Source organism: Lissotriton vulgaris, chromosome 1_1 (assembly GCF_964263255.1).
Source record: "Lissotriton vulgaris chromosome 1_1, aLisVul1.2, whole genome shotgun sequence".
Taxonomy (NCBI): Eukaryota; Metazoa; Chordata; class Amphibia; order Caudata; family Salamandridae; genus Lissotriton; species Lissotriton vulgaris.
Window position 1 is genome coordinate 158079690 of NC_141685.1, and position 12334 is coordinate 158092023.

At 47.7% G+C, this 12334-nt stretch overlaps 1 protein-coding gene across 1 annotated transcript in view; it reads left to right on the forward strand.

The window, feature by feature from the left end:
* The first annotated feature begins 6609 nt into the window (after positions 1-6609).
* Positions 6610-12334, forward strand: part of LOC147737941 (uncharacterized) — a 34337-nt gene continuing 28612 nt past the window's right edge. Inside the window, exon 1 of the mRNA XM_086935623.1 lies at positions 6610-6679. The gene's annotated coding sequence lies outside the window, so the exon portion shown is untranslated. The remainder of the gene's footprint in view (positions 6680-12334) is intronic.

The following is a 12334-nucleotide window of genomic DNA, read 5'->3' on the forward strand; positions in this document are numbered from 1 at the left end:
CCATTGGTAGCTTTGACTGGGAAAAATGTTCCGAGTCCGGTGCCATGGTCTGATGAATGTCAAAAGAGTTTTGCTGAATTACGAAAAGCTTTGTGTTCAGCTCCTGTATTGGGTACACCTGATTATAGCAAGCCATTCACGCTCTACGTTCACGAAAGAGAAGGTTGCGCGTTGAGTGTCTTGACACAGAAGTTTGGTGATAAACAACGCCCTTGTGCGTATTTTTCATCAACATTAGATCCGGTAGCCAGAGCGTTACCTAGTTGTTTGAGGGCTACAGCGGCAGCTGCAGCTTCCATTCGACAATCTGCTGGTTTGGTGATGAACAATATGCTAGTGGTCATGGTTCCTCATGCAGTGGACACACTCATGAACCGAACGAAGACACAACACCTTACTAGTGCGAGATTATCTGGTTACGAGCTGACGTTATTAGCGAGTCATATTCAGATCAAAAGATGCAATGTATTGAACCCAGCAACATTGTTGCCGACTGATCAAGAGTCGAGTGATTCTGAGCCACATGACTGTTATTTCAAAACGGAGGAAGAGACAAAAGGTCGTATCGACTTGAGAGATACTCCTCTGTCCGACCCAGATGGTACGCTGTATGTGGACGGGTCATGTTTTAAATTGGAGAATGGTGATGTGACTGCTGCCTACGCGGTAACGACTTTGAAGACGATTGTGGAGACTGCAAGAGTGAGTCAGAATTCTGCCCAAGCTGCAGAGTTAATAGCTCTTACGAGAGCGTGTGTTTTAGCTGAGGGAAAGAGAGTGAATGTGTTTACAGATAGTCAGTACGCATTTGGCGTGGCCCATAGTTTTGGCCGGTTGTGGAGAGAAAGAGGTTTCATTACGTCCCATGGGACTAAGATCCAACATGGTCAGCTAGTTAACGACTTGTTGGAATCTCTAACCTTGCCGACTGAAGTTGCGATTGTGAAGTGCAGTGCTCATAAAGCAATCACGGATGATGTTGGTCGGGGAAATGCCTTTGCTGATGAAACCGCTAAACAGACAGCTAGAGACATGATGAGTAGAATGTATGTTGCTACGTCTGCAAGATGGATTGCTGAGTCTGGAATGTGTGAGGACACAATGGAAAGTGTGAAAGAGATTCAGAAAGAAGCGACTGAGAAAGAGAAACGCGTATGGAGAGAAAGTACGGGCAAATTGGACTCGAATGGATGTTGGATCGATTTAACAGAACAGCAGCGTTGGATGTTGCCTGATGCGTATGTGCTTGCAGTAGTGACGATGGCGCATGGAGTAGCGCATATAAGTTCTAAAGGGATATGTAAGATGTTAGCTCCGGTTTGGAAGAATGAGGGAATCAGTAAGTGTGCAGAGAGAGTGGTGAAAAATTGTATGGTGTGCTTGATGCATAATCCTGGCAAGGGAACTCCAACTCCAGCTGGTCATTTTGCTCCTCCTTCCTGTCCCTTTGAAGTAATACAGTTAGACTTCATTCACATGGAACGCTGCAACAATTTAAAATACGTCCTGGTGGTAGTTTGTGCTTTTTCCAGGTGGATAGAAGCATACCCACTAAAGGACAACACTGCTTTATCAACTGCCAAAATTCTTCTCAAAGAATTTTTCCCTAGGTACGGAATGCCACGGATTGTATGGTCAGATAACGGAAGTGAGTTTATAGGGAAAGTTATGCAGAGTGTGTGTGCTGGTCTAGGATTGAAACAAAAATTTCATAGTGCGAACCATCCCCAGTCAGCTGGTTTAGTCGAGGGTTACAATGGCACCCTCAAGCTTAAAATAGCCAAAATACAAGCATCCACAGGTTTAGCCTGGCCAGACGCACTTCCTTTGGCCTTGTTATCAACGAGAGCAACAGTGCATTCTAGAATAGGGCTTTCTCCATATGAGATTGTATTTGGCCGCCCGGCAAATGTCTGGGGTGTGCCAAGGCCTAAACAATTTTGCTCCATTGAATATCCTATGTTGATAGACTACCTTTACGACTTGACTGCTAAATTAAGTCTTATTCATCAACAGGTTTTTGATGCACTACCAAAGCCTCCGGAGAGTCCAGGGCATCAACTGAAACCGGGTGACTTCATTGTGGTCCGGAACTTCGCGAGGACAAAGAATCTTCAGCCTCGCTACATCGGCCCCTTCCAAATCCTACTGGCAACGAGGACAGCTGTACGTGTTGCTGGCCGGAAGAACTGGATCCACGCTTCTCACGTAAAGCGTGTTCCACTGCCGCTGCCCTACGACGACTGGGTGAAGAAGGGAATTGGTGCCTCCGAATCTGAAATAACTCCAAAATTTGTCCCTTTCAGCGACACTGATTTGATTTCTGACACTTTGAAACGTGACTCTCCTCTTGAAAAGACTGCTTTGAACATTGAACATTTGTCTCCAGCATCAAAAGAAACTTTGCCATCTGCGAACGTAAACTCTGCAACAGCTGCTAGTGATACACTATTTTCCGATCAAACAGTACCAGCAAGGAAAAGATACAACCTTAGAAGCCATAAAACGAACTAATAAAGCAGGCAACTGCATATTGTGATTTTGATATTTATATACATTGGACTTTTTTGCTTTTCAGCCAGGAAGTTTGCTATTATTTATTGTTTTTAATAAATTGCCTTGCCGTCTGGGTAGCCGTAGGGTCGTGGCTGTGTGCCTAGTTTGAATTTGCAGGGGTCTGACACAAGGTCGATCTTTCTGTTAGTACTGGGAACTCCCAGGGCTGACAGAGGCATTTTCATCTACGTACACATCATCAGTGGTCGCGAGCGGATTGTAGAAGATGGAACTTCCTGCGCTGCAACGAGAAAATGTGATTTACGTTCGCAGAAACAGACTAAATAGAATTCTTCATAGCAAATGTTTCTTAATGCAATGTGCCATTACATTTTTGATTGTTTTAGCAACATTGGTGGGTGGAATTGTCTTTAGCATAAATTTGATTTTTGTGCCAGTATCTACAGTACCTCCCCTTGATCCAGCTATTTCTACTGTTTCTTCTATACACTCTTTTCACTCGTTTCCGGAACATGAGCAAGCTCGACGCTCAGAATTCATTAATAATACTTTTGTACAGCTCTTGCACCAACACCAACTGGTAGTTAACACGACAGACTGTTGGGTGTGTGGCTTGATACCCCACACTATGGATAAAGGTATTCCCTATCTGATTTTGCCTTTCAGCTACAATGGATCATTTCAGGCCCTTCAAACCATCTTTGCTTATGCTCTTGAGACCTATCCTCCACGCCCACCACGCTCCACTAAATATAACTCTGCCAACAAAGCTTTAGTCCAGGGAATTATTGACATGATCAAAGACGTCAATAATACTCCATCTTACCCTAGAGACGAATTGCGAGTATATTTAAGTTGGAATACTTCAGAGTATCGCCTTAGTTTAGGAGAAAGCAAGCGTAAAAGCTCAACTCCAATCTGGGTCGTACCTCACCGAGGTCAGGTCTGTTTGCAAGGTAATGGGAGAAATCCGAGAGCTCAGCTAGGGAGGAGTGAGTGCGTAGAGACTTATGTGTTTCCGGCTAACTCTTCCCCTGCCTTCCTTACTGCCAGGGGTACCTACTTCATCTGTCGAGACAGAGCTTATACATGGTTGCCTGCTGACTTTTCAGGTTCATGTTATATTGCTCGATTGTTGCCTCCGACATACACTGCTTCACCGGATTACCACAGAATAAGAGTAGCTAGAGGTGTTTTCAGTAAGGAAGATACCGCTGGTCAGGAAGCTGGAGACTTCTTCAAAGGCTTCCTTCCGTTCTGGGGGCCTATGGCCAATAGTAGAAACATACGTCAGCTAACACGGGTAGTTGAATCTACTATTACCGAAACTGCTGGTGCCCTTAGCAATCTGACAGCTGAGCTTCAGGCGGATAGGCTCATGACATTGCAGAACCGTATGGTTCTAGATGTTATACTTGCAGATCGAGGTGGGGTATGCAGAATGATCCAATCGAGCTGCTGTGTCTTTATTCCTAATAATGCTCCAACAGTTTACGAGGCGATCTCTAAGTTGCACAAGATTTCGGACTCCATACATGTAGACAAGGGAAACTGGTCCTTCATGGAGTGGGTTTGGACTCTGATTTCAGCGTGGGGATGGAAGGTTCTAATGGTCATTGGTGTCATCCTAATATTACTATTCTCATGTTGTCTGATTATCCAGTGTGGTCCTGCTCTGTGTAGTCTTTGTGCTACAACCTGTTTTAGGAAACCACCTGCGTTTGGAGAAAAGACACGAGAAAGGATGATGATACAACAGCATGTCACTGACCTGATGAGCATAGAACTAGATTCAGACATAGATTGAGTAATTGCCTATGTAAGGGCAAAAGGAGGGTCTGAGGTTCCGTGACGGTTCCGTGACGACTTGAACCCGTGTTTTTAAGTTTGTCGGAAATACATAATATTGGTATCAGTGAACCGCAAATGATCCATTTAGTATATCCTAGTGTTTTCGCTACGCTACGAGCAAGAGCACTCCTTCCATTGACACATTTCTGATATACACACGGCATCCATCTTAGATCGTGGCCGCCATTTTTGTGGTTCCTTGCCCTCACATATGCAATAGCCTCTGATCATTTCATTCACTTCACTTTGATTAAGGACACGTAGCCGTAGCCGGAGATTCACCTCTTACATGACACGTGCACCTTAAACCAGATCACGCTGAAGCTGCATGACTCGACAAAGGCTGTCTCCTCTGCCCGAGGCCAGCCCACCTGAACTGGTTTTCCTGTCCATTGTACCTGATCATGATTAGGCGGCCGAAGCCGGTAGCCTTGCCCATTTACAACCCACAAACATCTCTTATCCCGCTTTTCTATCTCCTGCACCTGGCTCTACTCCTTTCCTTCTGGGCCTTTATTAGGGGGAGGTAACGAACTTTACGATGAGGCGGTCCGGCTCTTGAATACAATATTGACAAGGGATTGTGATGGACTGGTGGGAACCCCTCTTCGTGATGTTTGGTATCAGATATTATCGACAGTTCCTGTGTAACGCCAAATATTTATTGTTTAGAGACACAAAAGGTTTGGGAATGTACCGACATGTGAAATATTTGCCTAGAGCACAATTTTTAGTATATAAGGAGCAACCCACTTTGTACAAATCGAACAGTCTCCTAGATTCTGCCCGTGTGTAGATTCTGTGACTTCTGTGTCCCTGCAGTAATAAACCTTTGGTCTTTGACGCCACCATCGAGAAGCCCGTGTTTCTGTTCATTTGTGCACCAAGGCAGGTGGGACTCCGGGGTCTTTGGGTGTTGTACCCTGACACCTCTGGACGGAACCAAAAAGTCCAGAACTCCAGTAGAGGGGTAATAGAGGGGTAGTAGGTTAGAGGGGTAGTAGGGTAGAGGGGTAGTAGAGAGGTACAAGTGGTGTAGAGGGGTAGAAGAGGGATATTAGAGGGGTAGAGGGGTAGTAGAGGTGTAGAGGGGTAGCAGAGGGTTAGAGGGGTAGAAGAGAGGTAGAGGTAGAAGGGTAGAAGAGAGGTTGAGGAGTAGAGGAGAGGTAGAGGGCTAAAAGAGAGGTAGAGCGATAGAAGAGTAGAAGAGAGGTAGAGGGGTAGAGGAGAGGTAGAGGGGTAGAAGAGAGGTAGAGTAGAGGTAGAGGGGTAGAAGAGAGGTAGGGGGATAGAGGAGAGGTAGCGGGATAGAAGAGAGGTAGAGGGGTAGAAGAGAGGTAGAGCGGTAGAAGAGAAGTAGAGGGGTAGAAGAGAGGTAGAGGGGTAGAAGAGAGGTAGAGTAGAGGTAGAGAGGTAGGGATACATAGGCAAATGAAGAGGAAGCTATCAACTTCAGAAATGTGAAAGAAAGCTCTCGTATTTTGAAAGCTGATGACCCATGAGTAGAGAGGAAAGCCAGATAGCTCCTCTGCTCGTGAGCGCGCGCCCGAGTGCGTAACCGCAAGCTCTAGGCCACAGTGGTAGAATTTTCTGAAGCCCACTTACTTAAAGTCTCGCCAGTGCAGGGCATGCGCTGGCTCAGGTGAGACCTAAAAAGGTCGCTTTCTGACCGAAGCACTACCTTTTTGCCGTAATTCTTGTATAGAATTTATGTGCTGCAATGATAATAGAGCAAAAGACACACAATTGATGGACGGAATGCAGAATAAATCAAAACATTCGCCCACAGTCAAGAGATCTGGGTTAAATCCATCATTATTTTGCTCACCATGCCACCCCAGTTTAGACGTGGCCATATGCAAATCAGTCTTGACCCTGTGCCTCATGGGAACAGTCCAGTCCGAACTGCAATGATAATAGAAGCAGATAAAAGTAGTTAGCAAAATAGGCACATTGAACAGAATAAATAGTTCCACCATCTTTCTAAAACAATGTACATATGCAAGCATATAAAAACTGTATATAGCATTTTCCTACTATGCTTTCCCCTGTGTGTGTGTCTGTTGGTCTCTGTGTTTCTGTCTCCCATTCCCTGAAGGAAAAGTATGTAGCTCCCCGTTGTAGAAGAGTCAGTCAAGAAGGAGCTCACTGCATTGAATAATTTCTTCGTATGCACTTTTTATTAGTATTACAGGAAATCACAATGATTGATTGTCTCTGTTATATTCTACTTTCCCACAGGCTCTTCCTCTTCAGTCCCTTAGGTGTGCCTCAGCCGCCGTCGTCCCTCGGACAGAAGGAAAAGACTCAGGTAAGTGTTTTTGCTTTATGGTTTTGTCAAGGGAGGATGTGAGGGATAAATAATAGCTATGAATAAATGTGAAGGGAGGGTGTAGAGGTTGGAGCAACCAAAAGAAAAAGAGTAGCCAATGATTTCTGCTCTTCTCTTTGTTTCCGTCTCACTTATTTCCTTTTCCCTGGGTCCCTTTCACCCCTCAGCCTCCCCTCCCGTCCCTCTCTTACTCAGCCCCTTTCCAAAAACCCCGTAGACGCCCACGCACCTGGAAGAGCCACGTCCCTCCGGGGCCATGGCGTGGTGACTCCGCGTCCTTCAGTGAGGTCTGGTCATCTGCTTCGGCTTTCCCTCCTCCGCCAGGTTCAGGTGTTCTGCCCGCCGACAAGCTGTGACCTCCCCTGGGCTCCGGTTCTCTCTCTCGTAAGGCTGTTAGTCCTTTTCTGTCTTTCCGGTCTTCCCCCCCTGGTTTCTCCGCGTCGCGTTCCCGTTCCGCGTGTAGCTGTACCAACTACTGACCAGCCTGACATGCTCGCCGCCCCCGCCTTCTTCAAGTGTGTATCCTCTGATGTCCATCCTTAACTCCGGCTTAAAGGGGCCGCCTGCCGATTTCCCTCTCTCCACTTCTTGATGACAGTAAAGCGGACAACTGGTAAAAGGGGACTGTGAATATAGGAGGGGAGAAATATATAAAGGGATGGCATGGCACTCCTTATCCTCTATCCCATCGTCTACCACAGGGGCTACCTGACACACCCCACCCCCAGACGCACCCAAAAATAGCTTATCCTAAAAACCCACCTACCAAAAACAAGACACCAAACAAAAGGAAAATCTTACGAGCTTCAGGTGATGTCCCTAGTGTCTGATTACTGGTGTTTGTTTAGGTTTACAGGAGTCCAGATGTTACATAGCAAACCTTGTCTATGCATGCTGTGTATTTTTCATTCATTATTGTAGTATTTATGAAATCCACTCATCGCGTGCCAGAAGGGAGATGTATTTGGCTACAGTTGTTTATATAGCCCAGACTAGATCTGGTCTGTGTCTCCTGCTCCACAGCTTGTTATCGTAAAAGTTCATCAATGTCTCCTTCCCTTGGAAGCAAATCCACCTGTATTCCAGTTTAAGCATATTTATTCTCATAGAATCGGTTTCAAAATCCACTGTTCCGCAAGTAAATTTAAATTCAGTCTGCCCAATTCATTTTGGGTGTTCTCCCTTCATCAGGGGGCGCTCGTGAGGAATCTATGTTGTATGTTGTGTGCGGAAAATAGTGACATAAGAATTAACTTGCAATGCAATCTAATCCTACAGATATATAAATTAATAGTTTACTACATGTCCTGGTAGAGCCTAACCGCAAGTCTGCGTTTGTGTTATACCAGGGTCTCCACCTTTTCAATAGTGAGAGCTACTTCTGATCGAGGAGAATCCTCCTGATCTACTGCCTATATCACGTTGCTTTGCTAAGGGTAGAAAAATGCCAAGCAACTTAATTGCTGCCCTAGAGCACCCAGTCCTGCTGCACTGAGCACATAGCATTTGTAGCACTGGGTTAGGAAAGGTTTACCTGTAGGGCCCCTTTGTAGCACTGTTAGGTTTACCTGCGGGACCCCAGGCGTTTATAGTACTGGTAGGAACGGTGTATCTGCGGGGTCCCCAGGGACCCGTTATTTTCATTTTATTCTTATTAACGAATCACATCTGAGAGGTGAGTGTTTCACTGAGGGTTGTGGCCTCTTTGTCATGCAATACATGGGATGGCATTGTTCTCTCTGAGTGAGTGTGAAGCCTTCTATTATCTGGTGAGTTGCCCTCCTGTTCATTGGCTCCTGTCCAGATCCTGGCCCTGCTTTAACAATTCAAGATTAATGTTCAGTAGTGGCAGTCACAGTATAAGGACTGTGAGCAAGACCTGCTGTAGAGTTTCCGCTGTCCTAGGAAAAATGTCTCAATGTAGGAAAGGGCCTGTTTTGGACATGTTTAGCCTTCACTTTTTACCTGGAAAATGATATAGTATTTACTGGAAGGGCACAGGGTCCCTGCCAACCAGGTCCCCTGAGCCCGATCTCCTTCCCTTAAGTGTACCAGTCGTTTCCACGGTTGGCACTGCATTAGCTCACATATAAGTCCCTAGTAAAAGATACCTCTGGTACCAAGGGCCTTGTTTAAGAGGGTCTCTAAAGGCTGCAGCACAAATTATGCCACCCTAAGGGACCCCTCACCAGGCAGATACATACATACATACATACATACATACATACATACATACATACATACATACATACTGCCACTGCAGCTGTGTGTCTTGGTGCAGACAAAACTGAAGAGACGACATGGCACACATCCCTGTATGAGATGCCCATAGGGACTGTCTGAGATATAGGTAAGACACCCCTCTAGCAGGCCTTATAGTGCACGCTGCTTTAGGGATATCTCCTGTGAGGGCATATCTGCTTGAGCAGCTATGCCCCAGCAATATCATTGTCGATTCTGGGATATTGCAAGTGACCAGGGAAGCTCTATAGTAAGTACATTGGCTGCACACTTGTCATTACGAGTTCCACAGCTCCATGAAGGTTTCACTGAAATATGGGATATTTGGTACCAAACATCTCAGCATAATAAACCTGTGCCGATTGCAGTGTCCGATTTATTAATAATTGCACACAGAGTGCCCCTTAGAGGGGTCCCCCAAGATCTACCAATCCTAGTGTGATCATCGACTGACCTGAGCCAGCCTTCTACCACCAGAGTGTGTTGTGTCCTCATGGGGAGAATGCCTGTGCACTCTGAGGTCGATAACAATGCCTTCCTGGCTGGAGGTGTTCACTCCTCCCCTGGTCAGGAAGAGTCATCTGTGGCAGGGATTTTCAAAGGCCTGCCGCCTTTGTAATGCGACCCCAGACTCTCCTGTTAGACGGAGCAAGCAATCTTCCTGTCCTCACCGCCTTTTTGGCCGAGGACAGGTGGAAAACCTTAGATACAACAGGAGGTGTGCCCACCGTCCCCTCTGCCAACTCCACCCCGCAGGTGCTGGAGGCGAGGTGAAGTACACTTTGTAGTGCCCACCATCTTGAAGATGGTGGGACTTATCCAATCAGGGCTAGGACTATGTCCCCTTCCCACAGGAGGTGGGCATGATAAAAGGGTGTAGATACCCCGGGAAAGTGGCCCATTGGCCACTACCTTTTACTCCCTTGTAACACCCTTAAATCAAGATTTTAGGTGCCATCCTCAGACCCTGAATTTCAGTTCCTGGCGACCTAAGAAGAGCCGGGCACAGCAGCCTTCTCTGCTGGTGAGGCTCTGTAGAGAACTATAATAATAATAATAGGTCCACTTATAAAGCGCAATGGTTACACTTATGCCAGTGTGTCCCCGGGCTGCGGTAGCGTTAGCCAGTAATCAGATGCCCACTACCCTCACCCTACTAAACTTGGGGAAAGAGAAACTTTTTTAGTTTTTTCCTGAAGCATCTCTCCTGGGCCTCCACCCAGAGCTCCATCGGGAGAGCATTCCATTGCTTGGCCGCCAATAGGCGGAAGGACCGACCTGCCATCCTGGCTTTCTTAATGTTGGGTACGCACACCAATCCTACCCCACCTGACCTCAGCTGACGTGTGGGGATATAGGGGGTCAGGAGATCCGACAGATACGGAGGGGCCCTTCGCTGCAGGATCCGATGACAGACACAAAGTGCCTTGAAAGTGACTCTTTCTTTAATCGGGAGCCAGTGTAACGCGTCCAGGGTTTCCCTAGTCGATGCCCTTCTTGGACGCCTCAAAATAAGGCAGGCTGCCGCATTCTGAACTCCCTGCAGATGGAGCATACACTTAGTTGTCGCGCCTAGATAAAGGATGTTACCATAGTCCAGGCGCGACGTCACCAGGGCATGAACCAGGGTCTTCCTAGCTGCCACAGGGAGTAGGTCCAAGGTTTTACGCAGGACCTTCAGGATCCCAAAACAGGTGCCTGCCACCCGTCTGATTTGATAGTCGAAGGAAAGACTGGGAGCCAGTGTAACGCGGCCAGGGTTTCCCTAGCCGATGCCCTTCTTGGACGCCTCAAAATAAGGCAGGCTGCCGCATTCTGCACTCCCTGCAGATGGAGCATACACTTAGTTGTCGCGCCTAGATAAAGGATGTTACCATAGTCCAGGCGCGACGTCACCAGGGCATGAACCAGGGTCTTCCTAGCCGCCACAGGGAGTAGGTCCAAGGTTTTACGCAGGACCTTCAGGATCCCAAAACAGGTGCCTGCCACCCGTCTGATTTGATAGTCGAAGGAAAGACTGGGATCTAACCAAACTCCCAAGTTCTTTGCCTGCACACAGGGCGTAGGTGTCCCCCCCCCCAAAGTCCTGTGGCCACCATGCCTATGACCACACAGTCTGGGCCTTATCCACCACAGGCACCTCTGTCTTGTTGCCATTCAACTTCAGGCAGTTCTTAGTCATCCATGCAGCCAATTCTTGCATGCATGCCATGAAGTTGGAGGCAGCCGATTCCGGTGCCTGGGTCAGGGAGACCACCAGCTGCGTTTCATAGGCATAGGATACGACCCTGATCCCGAACCCCTCAGCAATATCCGCAACGGGAGCTACATAGAGATTAAACGGTCGGGCTCAGGGTCAGGCTGCAGCACTCCCTGATTCAGCTTGATGACCCTAGAGTAGTGTTCACCCTGTCTCACCTGGAAGCAGCGACCCGACAGGAAAGAATTTAGCCATTCAGGGCATTGCCAGACACCCCACCCTTCCTCAGACATTGTACCAACGTGTGATGGGCTACAGTGTAAAGGCAGCACTTAGATCCAACAGGATCAAGGCCGCCGTTTGACCTGCATCCACAAATTGCCTGATGGATTCTGTGGCAAGAAGCAGCGCTGATTCTGTCGAGTACCCAGCTCGAAAGCCGGACATGGTCCCATCCCTACTGGCCTGTCTGCATCCCTGGATGATCCTGAACCAAAAGTCAACTCGTCTTGCAGCCCAGCGACCTAAAGAACCTTGAGAGGACTGCCTGACTTTGATAAAGACCAAGGTCTCCAGAGAAAAGAAGACCTATTCACAAAGCAACCCTCTTCAAAGTAAAGACTCTGTGACCTGAAGAACTGCGCAGCCTGCCCCCGGTTTTACCTCTGCACCTGATGCCACCAGCCCGAGTCCAAGTGGCCCACCGGTTCAGCAAGGTTGCCCTGCTCTCAAGAACCCAACTCCACCATGAGCTGACCTCTCCTGGACTCCTAGAAGTTGCCTGCAGCTTCTGCAAGAAGACCTCTCAACCGCAACGTGCACTGGTTAGCCATTTCTGACACCAAAAGGCACCCCTTCACCCATCCATCCTGGGCCTTGGTGAAGAGGACAAAAGGTGTCCCTACGACCCTGAGCATCATAACTTACCTCAATGGCTGTTGGTTTCTTTCGATCGGCCTCCTGCTGGAGCCTGCAGCCCTTTTCAGATTTGGCCTGCCTCCATTGCTATTCCTTGGGCACCCGATGCTGTGTTGGCACCGTGCATCCAGCCGCCCTTGTGCCGCTAGTGTTGTAGTGTTGGTGCTGCCTTGGCCCCTGCTCAATGTTAGCCTCAGCCATGGAGACTGTTCCTCCAAGCAGCTGCTTCTTAGCTGTAAGCAGCCTCTGTCCGATTGCCCCAGTCCCCTTTAATT